Raw genomic sequence first — 11770 nt, forward strand, 5'->3', positions numbered from 1 at the left:
CAGCAAGCTTCCACAGAGCCTTCTGGTCCCCAGAGAGCGGGGAGCCTTTCTGAGCTCATAGTAGCCTGAGGCACCACCTCTCATCCCAGAGGGTCATCATGCCCCTCCTCGAGAGGGCGCTCACACCATCGTCTTGCTGTTATTTCTGTGGGTAGTGCTCTTTGTTTGGAGTCCCTGAGTGGTGCAAATGGTTAACCCGTTTGGCTACTAACCGAAAGGTTGGAAGTTCGAGTCCACCCAGAGGTATTTCGGAAGAAAAACCTGACGATCTACTTCCAAAAAATCAGCCGTTGAAAACCCTATGGATCCCAGTTCTACTCCGATTGTAAATGAGCAACTCCAGATCAGCGAACCTGCTTGTATATCTGTGCCCAGCCCTAACCCAACGTGCTGGATACAGATAACACTCACTAGATGTGTAACTGATTCATCAAGTGATGTTTGTGGAGTACTCACTCTCTAAGCACACTTTGTAGTTAGAATCATGCCTAGAGGTTCTTTCTGCCCCAGCCAGCCTGCTGTGATGGACGAGGAGGCTGAGGAGCAGCAGCCATTCTCTTACCAACAAAGGCTAAAGGCAGCGGTTCACCACACTGTTCGTTGTCTTTGTGAGGAAGTCGCATCAGACAAAGAGATACAGTTCAGCAAACAAACCACTGCAGCGATTTCGGAGGTGACTTTTTGACAGTGGGAAAGTTTTGCAAACGACCTTGAAATTTTTGCCAGAAGTGCAATATGAAGCACAATTAACACCAACAATGTGAAGCTCTTAGCCTGGAGGAGAAATTCACTGCTAAAATATATCACAGAGAAAAATGAAGAGATTGCTCAGTGTAACCTCAAACAAAAGGCAAAGAATAAAAAGAAATTCAAGAGTGGAAACAAAGATTCAAGGGAGCCAGCAGAGGCTGGCGCAGTGAAGTGAGAAGTAGACTCATGGCCATTTGAAGAAGCAGTCTTCAGCAGGTAGAGCCACCCAGAAGTACATATTGCCACAACGGGGAGTTTGAAGTTCTGAGTGGAGATTAGAAAGAACAGGCCAAGAGGATTTTGTCCTATATTCTTTAAGTCATTGACTTCAAAAGCTAAGTGAAAAGAGAATTGGAAACCCTTAAGCAAGATACTCCCATGTCTTACTCAAGAGCATTAAAAAAGCATTGTCTTTGAATGGTAACGTTGGGAATGGTATCTGTGGGAATTAATAAAATTATGTTAGCAACTAAACATGGTCAACTTTCTAGGAAAAAAAAAAAAGAATCACACCTGGAGGAAGGCTTCCAAAATCAGCACCTTCGGCCTGACTGTTGGCTGACCACTGTCACTTACAAAGGAGCTGGGCAAACTCCCACAGGCCCAAGATGAGATTTTCTAAGGCTATGCCTTCCGACTAATAGCATAAAACCCAAGTCTGTCTCACTGGCAAAGGCTCAAGTGTCCTCTGAAATAGCTCCACCCAAAGGCTGTGTGAACTGCTCTGGGGAAGTTAATCCCCCTAAGATCCTGTCTGTGCTTTCTGAGGGTTTAGAATCGAAAGAGGACAACAGGTGGTACATGCTGGGAACAGAGTAGTCCCCAAAGTCGGCAGCAGGCCCAGAGCCTGGAGTCAGGAAACCTGAGCTCTGGCCTGGCTGGTCCACAATGCACCCCGTGACACTGGGCCTCGCTGTGACTTCACCCCTCTCAGCCTGTGCCCTTATATGCCCAACAAGGGGCAGCCCTGCCTAGCCACCTGCATAGGGACCTTGTCAGGAGCAAATGACACTATATATAAAAGTACTTTGAAAAGCTTAGAGTGCTATAATGACATGAAAGGTTATTAGAAAGAAAAGCACTGAGAGATGAAATGTAATTTAGTCAGCGGAAGGAACAATCCCTTATTTGTTCAGTACTTGATAATTTACAAAGGGTTTCTAGGTCCTTTATCTCACTTGAGCCTCACAATAACTCAGTAAGTTAGGCAGGGTGGGGATTATTCTTGGCCACTGAGCAGGTGAGGAAATGAAGGCTTAGAGAGGGGACAGGATTCTCCCAAGGCCCCATGGCCACAGAGCTGGGGCTGAGACCCCGTTTTACCTTGCTCCCCATGCTCCTTATCATGGGCCCATTATGGTGCTCACTCTGTTTCTGTTGCTGCAATCCCATGCAGCAATTCCCCGCAAAGTCTATGTGAACGCACCCTAACAGGTCACAGAACACCAATATGGCTGGAAGGAGGGGAAGAAGGACAATAGGGAGGGGGTGTAGTTATTTAATGAGCAGTGGAAAGTTATTAAAAGGTTTTAAGCAGAGGAATGGTATGATGAAGAGGAGTCTTGGTTGTTCAGTGGTTAAGTGCTCAGCTGCTACCCAGAATCGGTGGTGGTTTGAATCCACCAGCCACTCCAAGGGAGAAAGATGTGGCAGTCTGCCTCTGTAAAGATCACAGCTTTGGAAACCCTATGCGGTAGTTCTGCTCTGTCCTATAGGGTCGCTATGAGTCAGAATTGACTCAACAGCAATGGAGTTGGTTTTATGTTCTTTTTTTTTAATGTTCTCCTCCACCTCCTCCTTACTTTTCTCCCCCTCCTTCTGCCCTACCCTCTTTCTCCTCTCCTCTGTATTCTTCATTTACTTTATAAAATTCCCTAGGCAAGAGAAAGAAAGCATTCAGCCACCTGGTGCCCTGACTGGCTGGCTCCTTGCCTTATAGGAGCCCAGGCTCCCCTCTCCAGGGGCAGTACCCAGAACTTCCTGCCCCAGGAGCAAGAGCAGGACTGAGTGAGGAGTGCAGTGCTGCGGGCATGTCTCTGGGATGCCTACCTCCAGAAAAGCTGAAACCAGGCTCCTGCAGACCCCCTCATCCTCTGGAAAGGCCTTGCCTTGAGAACTGCCTGAGGTGGCCCAGAACCTGACATTCTGGTCACATGCCCTTCTCTGCTAGTGCCGGCCGTTCAGAGTTGCACCTTCCTGGGCCACAAGCAAATGGTCAGGCAGCAGATGAGCACATCCTGGAGTGCTCCAGCCTACCAGGCCAATTTTCCTTCCCACTTTGTCCTGGTGTCCCACATGTCCCAGGTAGATCACATGCCTGGCAGATGGGTCCCAAGTCAGAGGCTCTGGGTAGCATGTAAATAGAAAGGCAGCACATGCCTGTCTGTGTGTGCATGTGCATATGTGTGTGTGTGTGTGTGTGTGTGTGTGTATGTGTGTGTATGTGTGTGTATGTGTGTGGCAGTTGGGGAGGAAAAAGTACACAACAGTCCTTATGGAGAATTTCTGCCAAATTGATCTTGCTCAATATCATATCCCCAACACCAAGCAAGTAATAAATCTTTGTTGAGTAAATGAATGAATGAACAGTGAATGAATGAAACAACATTAGAATCGAAGAGTATCCATTGCCTGGATATAGAAACAAGAAAGTCCTTGGAGACCTCGGGGAGGGTGTTTTTAAGGAGCGTGGGCAGGGCAGGCTGGGTGCTGTGGGTGGGGGAGTGTGTAGGAAGGAGGTGAGGAATCAGAGAAGGGAGCATGGGCAGCTTTTAAGGTGCTTGGAGTGAAGGAGAGGAGGCAGTAGGAGAGGGTGTCTTAGTTACCTAGTGCTGCTGTAACAGAAATACCACAAGTAGATGGCTTTAAAGAACAGACATTTATTTTCTCACAGTTCTGGAGGCTAAAAGTTCAAATCAGGATCTCAGCCCTGTTGCTTCCTTCCTTGTTGGTAGCCTTCTGCTTTCCTGGGCAATCCTCACATGGCATCTGTCTTCCCGTGATGTGCGGGTCTGTGTCTAGACTGTTCTTTTTATAACTCAGACGTGATTTGGTTTGTATGACCTCAACCGATTGATTGATCACATTACATTAGATTATGTTATGGAAGATAATCCAATTTGCCCAAGGCCAACTGATTTAATCAGATGGTTAAATCATAATAGCATATGGCCAGGATTTTAATACGTACTTTGGTGGGATACAATTCAATCCATAACAGAGGGTGAGGGGCGGGGTGGAGGTGGGGACAAGAAAGCCTGTTTGGAAGCTCACAGGAAGAGTCCTGTAGATAATGTCACCCACCATCAAGGCCTTCTCACGTCCTCATCCACACCAGCATTGCTTTGCCTCAGATCTTGACCTTGTGGCTTCCTCTTCCCAAACTAAAATCAGTCTCTCTTTTCTCTTGCTCTCCTTGACCACAGACCTACACCTGCCCACACCAGGACCTCAAGCTCTGCTTCACTCAGTTCACCACTTCTAGAAATTTTCAACACCCTTTCCAGCTGGCACACCCTGCCCAGTTGCTTGAACGGTGACCCTCCCTCCCCCTGGACTCTCAGGGCCCTCCAGCTTCTGTCGTGTCTGTCCTTTCTATGAAGACGCAGAGAAGAGCAGAGGAACAATCACATGGGCCCAGAGATACACAGGCAGGAGCCCCTGTTTCTGGCTTTCCAGTTCCTTGAGCTCTAGTAGGCTTTGGTTCTTTCCAACCAAATGATGCTACAGATCCACAGCCTGGACATTCCCACCTGAACAAATTCAAAACGTAGCCACACACGCACATACACACACACATCCCTTAATACTGGCAAGAAAGTCTCTTACTCTCAACTACCCTGTTTCTGTCATCTTCACCGTTATTTGAAGTTATATTTTACTCCTGCCTCCATGGACCTGTGAAGTGTCTCTCATCTTTCCATTCCCCTCCAGCTCTATTCCCACTGCTCTGCTCTATAACCTTCCTTACTGTAATGGGTAATCTTATGTGTCAACTTGGCAAGGCTATGGTGCCCACTTGTTTGGTTAAACACTAATCTCGATGTTGCTGTGAAGTTATTTTACTGACGGGATTAATATCTACAATCAGTTGACTCTAAGTAAAGGAGATTACCTTTGATAATGTGGGTGGGCCTCGTTCAATCAGTTGAAGACCTTAAAGAGCAAAAACTGAGGTTACCTGGAGAGGAAGGAATTCTGCCTCAAGATTGTAACATAGAAAGCCTGCCTGAGATTCCAGCCTGCCAGCCTGCCCTACATATTTCTGACTTACCAACCTCAATGATTACATGAGCCAATTCTTTAAAAAAATAAGTAAATAAGTATATGCATTTATGCCATGAGTCAGAATCAACTCAATGACAATGGGTTAGGTTTCAGTATTTATATATTTATAAATACATGATTATAACTATATATAATTAAATATAATATATAAATATAATTTAGAAATATATATCTTCTATTGCTTCTGTTTCTCTGGAGATCCCTGACTGATACACTTACCCTAAGCCCTCATCTCAATACCAGCTGCCTTCCTGCATCTCTGATTCCAGGGTCTCCCTTCCCCACCAATTAAGCAGACCATCACATTATTTATTTCATTTTTCATTTTTCAAAATTCTGAATTATAGTTACTCTGAAATGTAGTTATTCAGAAGAGTGTACAAAACCTATATGCATAATTTAGAGCAAGCATATATGGGGGATATAACCATCAGCCTGTTAAGAAGCAGAACCTTTTCACTACCTATTATCTTCTTTAAATGCATCTTTTAAATTGCTGGAGGAGACCTGGTGGCACAGTGGTTAAATGCTTGGCTGCTAACCAAAAGGTCAGTTGTTAGAACCCAGCAGTCACTCTGCGGGAGAAAGATGTAGCAGTCTGCTTCCGTAAGGATTACAGCCATGGGAACTCTATGGGGCAGTTCTGCTCTGTCCTATAGGATTGCTATGGGTTGGAATAGACTCAATGGCAATGAGTTTTTTTAAATTGCTCAAGAACCTTCTGAGGTTCCCTATTTCCTAGCCTAATTTTCCCAGCCTATCTTTTACTCAGGCCCCATCAGTCTGACCCTAGAGCTACCATACTTAATAATCCTCTCCCACACTGCCTTCACTGCAGTCATTACACTTAGGCTAAGAGTACTGGATCAGAAGTCATAAAAACCTATATTCTAGTCCCTTCTCTGTCATCCATTAGCGGTCTAAATTTAAATGTATTGTCTAAGCTTTCTGAATTAGTCAGGATTCTTTTGGTAGCAAGCAACAGAAACCAAATTCAAACTGCTTATATAAAGAAAGAAATGTAATGGCTCACCTCAGTGAAAATCCTAGGATAGGTCTGATTTCAGGCACAGCTGGATCGAAGGGCCCAAACAATGTCACTAGGAAATGGTCCCTTGGCTCTGCTTTCTTCTGTGTTGGCTTTATTCTTTTTCCCAATTGTTCCAGCAGAGGCTCTGGATGTGAGTTTGATTGGCCTACTCGGGTCATGTGCTCCGCCAAGGTAGAGTCAGACACCTGGTCTGTCTGAGAGTGGAGAGAGATGCTGCCCCAAGGAAAACCAGAGTTCTAGCTGCAGAAGATGGGAGGAAGAGATGCTTAGTAAGCAAAAATACTCTCCAGCTCTCTCTTTTCTTATGAGTGGGAATCTCTGTTCTGCCAAATTGTCAAGGCTGTTGTGAAGGTCAAAAAAGATCAATCATATAAATGTTCTTTGAAAACTTAAAAGTTCAGCATAAATGGAAGTGATTTTGATGATGATGGATTGTCTTTTTCCGCACTCTATTCACCTGTTCACGTTGCCCTTCGCTTGTTTATCCAAAGCCGACCCTTTCATTAGCCTCCAGTTCAGTAAGAACTGGACCATTTCCAAAGCCTATAGCCTCTTGGGTGCCTGTGGACAATTGCCAGCCCCAGCATTTAGTCAGAGCACGTAATTTAGCATTTAATTAGATACTGTCTTTCATTGTCCTTGTTTACTTGTTTCTTAAGAATATTACAGTTTATTTGACAGCTCCTGCCCATGGATCATCAACATTTATGGATGAACTGGAAACAATTCTGAGTGCTAGGATAGCTCCTCCTCTCTTCCTGGGATGCTTTACACTCTCACCTTTGCCCAGCTGGTATCCGCTCAGAGAGTCACGCTAATTTTAATTTTGGCCTAAAATAGACACAAAAGTCATCTGCAGTTGTACTCTTCCTTAGGAGTTTTGCACACATTGTTGAGTAGCCACTTTAAGGGAAGAACCAGTGTCTCTTGTCCTCTACTCCTCAGACGGCCTAAGCCACTTTTGAACACATTTTAAATGTGCAGTATATCCCTGTAGGTTGATTTAAAAGTTGACCTTGTAGGAAGCAGAAAAATAAACCAATAAGCTAGGTTGGAAAGGTCCGTACTCATACCATCGTTAACTTAGTTCCAGGGCTCACAAGCCTTTTGTTGACATCTGGTCTCATTCAGTAAACACATACTCTAGCCCCAGAGTCCTGGTGCAACTATGGACACCTTCCCTGGGTTCCTTGTCCTGGCTTTTCTTGCCTCCTACTCCCTTTGCAGCCAGAGCCAAGAGGGATTCTTGCCCTACCACTCCCTGGAGACTTTTCATCAGTCCCAGTTTCTACTTTAAGAAATGCACCTTTTGTCCAGGTAGCTGGAAGGAAGGCAGGGCTTGAATATGAACCTCGTCTCTCAGACAGACAGTAAGCAGTCCCTTGTAGCCCAAAAGGAAGGTTCTACGTCAAGCATTCAATGCCCTCAACAAGCATGCAACAACACATACACATACAAAAGGTAGTAGGGGCTTAGAGGCAAAAAGTGTCAACCCAAAGTGTTTCTTTTAGAGGGATCCCTTTTACAGTGGCAGGACATGGGGAAAGACACTTGAGGACCCTGGGATTTTCCTTTCACTTTCTTGTGCACTCAGAATCCACCCTGTGTGACTCAGTAACCCCAACCCAGCGGTTAGGCAAGTGGGGCACAGCTTCCCATCCAGGCTTACCCAGTTTTCCCAGGCAAAGGAGTGTGCTGAGGCTGCAGGCAAGAGAGGAAGCCCAAGATAGAGGAAGGACAGGGTGTTGGTTCCTCAACTTGTTGAGACCAGAGTTGTGTAGCAAGACAAGCCAGAGTGTGCTTAGCATTTCTCCTTCCTGGCTTGGGTTTCACCTTGGCCCCAGTTTAGTGAAAGCCCTATTGGCTCAGAAGGGTGAGGGATCTAGGAGGAGGAAGCTTGTACAATTCCTCATGTATGTGGGCGGGGGTGGGGTGGGGCTTTAAAGTAAGCCTCTGACAAAGGCTGAATCAGTTATATTGCTCTAACTCTGGATCTGGCTTCTCTTGCTGCTTTACCCTACCCACCCTGGCCCCAGTCACACCAAAATTCTTATCATTCCTTAACATGACAAGCATGGCTGCTGTGTACAGCTTCAAAGATTGTGCACTACACAATTCCAGGAGGTGCCATTCCCATAGGCAAAGGAGCAATTAGCAACTCCAAGAATCATGCACCATTTGAAGAGGCAGTCGTGAGCTAGGCCCTTTACAACTTCTTTCCTCTGCCAAGAATTTCCTTGCTTGACTTCCCTCCCACCACCTTCATCTTGTGAACCATCTAACTCTTAACTGTTAAATTTTGTTGAAATAATGTTGGTGAACACAAAGGTAACAACTGAATGCTTTTGGGAATGCTCAAAGCTATTGAGAAGAAACACCTTACATACAGGAATTTCAAACTGGCACACTATTAGCTCATTCAACCTGGTAGTTTTATTATGCCTGTGGGATGTTCTAAAAGGCAATGTAAGTAAAGGTCATCAGAATGGCTTAAATGAAAAACCCATAATACCAAGTGTTGGTGAGAATGTGAAACAACTAGACCTCTCATAGACTGCTATTGAGAGTGTAAATTAACTACTTTGGAAAACTATTTGGTAGTGTCTAATAGAGTAGAAGAAGGTTCAATGGTAGAATTTATGACTTTCACATGAGAAACCCTGGTTTGTTCCCGGCCAATTCTCCTCAAACACAACCACCAATTGTCTATCAGAAAAGGCTTTCATAATATGATGCTGAACAGGTTTTAGTGGAGCGTTCAGACTAAGATAGACTAGAAAAAAAAAAAGCCTGGCAATCTACTCCCAAAAACCAGCCTGATCACAATGGTCCAATCCCCTTGTGAATATGGTCAACATGGGTCAGGGATCAACCAGATGGCAGCTGACAATAACGACAATAAAGCAGAAGAGATGCATAGCCTGTGTTCCAGCAATTCTACTCTTATAAACACACACATATGTGCATAAAAGACAAGTGCAGAAATTATCTTGGCAGCACTATTTTTTTATAAAGTTTATTTTATTTGTTGTTGTTGAGAATATACACAACAAAACATACACCAATTCAACCATTTCTACAAGTACAATTCAGTAACATTGATTACATTCTTCGAGTTGTGCAACCAGTCTCACCCGCCTTTTCTGAGATGTTCCTCCATCATTAACACAAATTCACCACCCCCTAAGGTTCCTAGCTAATCTTTCAAGTTGCTGTTGTCAATTAGATCCCATCTAGACAGAAACTGAGAACATAATGCTCAAGGCAGACATTCTTTATTGGTTAAGTTAAACTATTGTTTGGTTTTAAGAAAGCTTCAGGGGATACTTTTGGCTTAATGTTTAAAGATTATCTCAGGGCAATAGTTTAGGGGGTTCATCCAGCCTCCATGGCTCCAGAAAATCTGGATTCTATGAGAATTTGAAATTCTGTTCTGCATTTTCCCACTTTTGATCGGAATTCTTCTATAGAATCTTTGATCAAAATGTTCAGTAGTGGTAGGCAGGCACCATCCAGTTCTTCTGGTCTCATGGCAAAGGAGGTGTTTGTTCATGGAAACAATTAGCCACACATTCTATATCCTCCTCCTATTCTTGATTTTCCTTCTTTCTCTGTTGTGCCGGGGAAAATAGAGACCAATTGCTGTGCCTTGGATGGCCACTTGCAAGCTTTTAAGAACCCAGGCACTAGCAACTAACTAGGAAGTAGAACAGAAGCATTGAACACTTTAGTAGGCCAGTTAACTGGGATGTTCCGTGAAACCATGACACTCAACCTCCACACTAAGGAACTAAATCCCATGAGGTGCTGGTTGTACATAAGCAGCCTCAGCAACTACTCTTTTTTTTTTTTTTTTGGTCATTGTTGTAAATATATCTATCACACAACTTTTGCCAGTTCAACTTTTTATAGGTGTACAACTTATTGACAGCAATTACAATAATTGACTGTACAACACTACCGTTAATCAATGTGATACCTGTCCTTGGTAACCACTAATAAACTTTGGTGTCTATACATTTGCCTTTTCTTGTCTTTTTATCTAAACGAGGTTGTACAATATTTGTCCTTTATGACTGACTTATTTCACTCAGCATGTCTTCAAGCTCCGTCCATATTGTAGCCATGTATCAAGACTTCGTTTCTTCTACTGGCTGAGTAGTATTCCACTGTATGTATGTACCACATTTTGTTTATCCATTCATCTGTTGATGGGCTTTTAGGTTGTTTCCACCTTTCGGTTATTGTGAATAGTGCTGCAGTGAACACTGGTGTAAAAGTATCTGTTTGAATCTCTACTTTCAATTCTTTTGGTTATATACCTAGGAGTGAAATGGCTGGGTCATATGGTAGTTCTATTTTTAGTTTTATTTATTTATTTTTTATTGTACTTCAAATGAAGGTTTACAGAACAAATAGTTTCTCATTAAACAGTTAGTACACATATTGTTTTATGACAATGGTTAACAACCCCACAACATGTCAACATTTGCCCCTTCTTGACTTTGGGTTCCCTATTACCAGCTTTCCTGTCCCCTCCTGCCTTCTAGTCCTTGTCCCTGGACTATTGTGCCCCATTTGTCTCATTTGATTTTATAGGGTTGTCTAATCTTTTGGCTGAACGGTGAACCTGGGGAGTGACTTCATTACTGAACTAAAAGGGTATCCCAGGTCTATTTTTAGTTTTTTTAGGAACTGTCACAGTTTTCCACAATGGCTGTACCATTTTGCATTCTCACCAGCAATGGATAAGGGTCCCAATTTCCTCACATCTTCTCAACATTTATTATTTTCTGTTTTTTTTTCTTTAATTTTTTTTTTTTTAATCTTAGCTATCCTAGCGGGAGTGAAATGATATCTCATTTTGGTTTTGATTTGCATCTCTCTGACTGCCAATGATGTTGGGCATCTTTTCATGTGTTTAGTGGCCGTTTGAATGTCCTCTTCAGTAAAATGTTTGTCCAAGTTTTTTGCCCATTTTATGATTAGGTGATTTGTCTTTTTGTTGTTAAGTTGTCGAAGTTTTATATATATTTTGATTATTGGATTCTTATTGGATATGTGATTTCCAAAGATATTCTCCCAGTCAGTAGCTTGTCTTTTCACTTTTTTGATAAAGTCTTTTGATGAACAAAGTTTTTAATTTTTATGATAGCCCATTTATTTATGTTGTCTTTTGCTATTTGTACTTCTGTTATGATATTAGATAATCTATTGTTAAAAGCTAGACCTGACAGTGTTGCCCCTGCAGTTTCTTCTAAGAATTTTATGGTTTTAGTTTTCATATTTAGGTCCTTAATCCATTTAGAATTTGTTTTCGTGTATGGTATGAGGTATGAATCCTGTTTCATTTTTCTGTACGTGGAAATTCAATTTTCCCAGCACCATTTATTGAAGAGACTCTTCTTTCCCCATTGAATGGACTTAGCACCCTTGTCAAAAATTAGTTGACCATAGATGTGTGGGTTTATTTCTGGACCCTCAATTCTATTCCATTGGTCTGTGTGTCAGCAGCACTCTTTATAAGAGTCCCGAGCTGGAAATAACCCAAATGCCCATCAAAAGGTAGAGTAGATGAATAATTGTGGCATACCATACAATGAAATATTACACAGCAATGAAAATGAATTAGTTATTTCTCCACACAACAACATGGATGAATCTGACAAAAAATGTGAAGTG

General features: G+C 42.9%; 1 pseudogene; it reads left to right on the forward strand.

Annotated features, from left to right (window-relative positions):
• The first annotated feature begins 523 nt into the window (after nucleotides 1-523).
• Nucleotides 524-935, forward strand: LOC101357971 (centromere protein S pseudogene; annotated as a pseudogene).
• Nucleotides 936-11770: the final 10835 nt, after the last annotated feature.

This window comes from Trichechus manatus, unplaced genomic scaffold (genome assembly GCF_000243295.1).
Source record: "Trichechus manatus latirostris isolate Lorelei unplaced genomic scaffold, TriManLat1.0 scaffold00052, whole genome shotgun sequence".
Taxonomy (NCBI): Eukaryota; Metazoa; Chordata; class Mammalia; order Sirenia; family Trichechidae; genus Trichechus; species Trichechus manatus.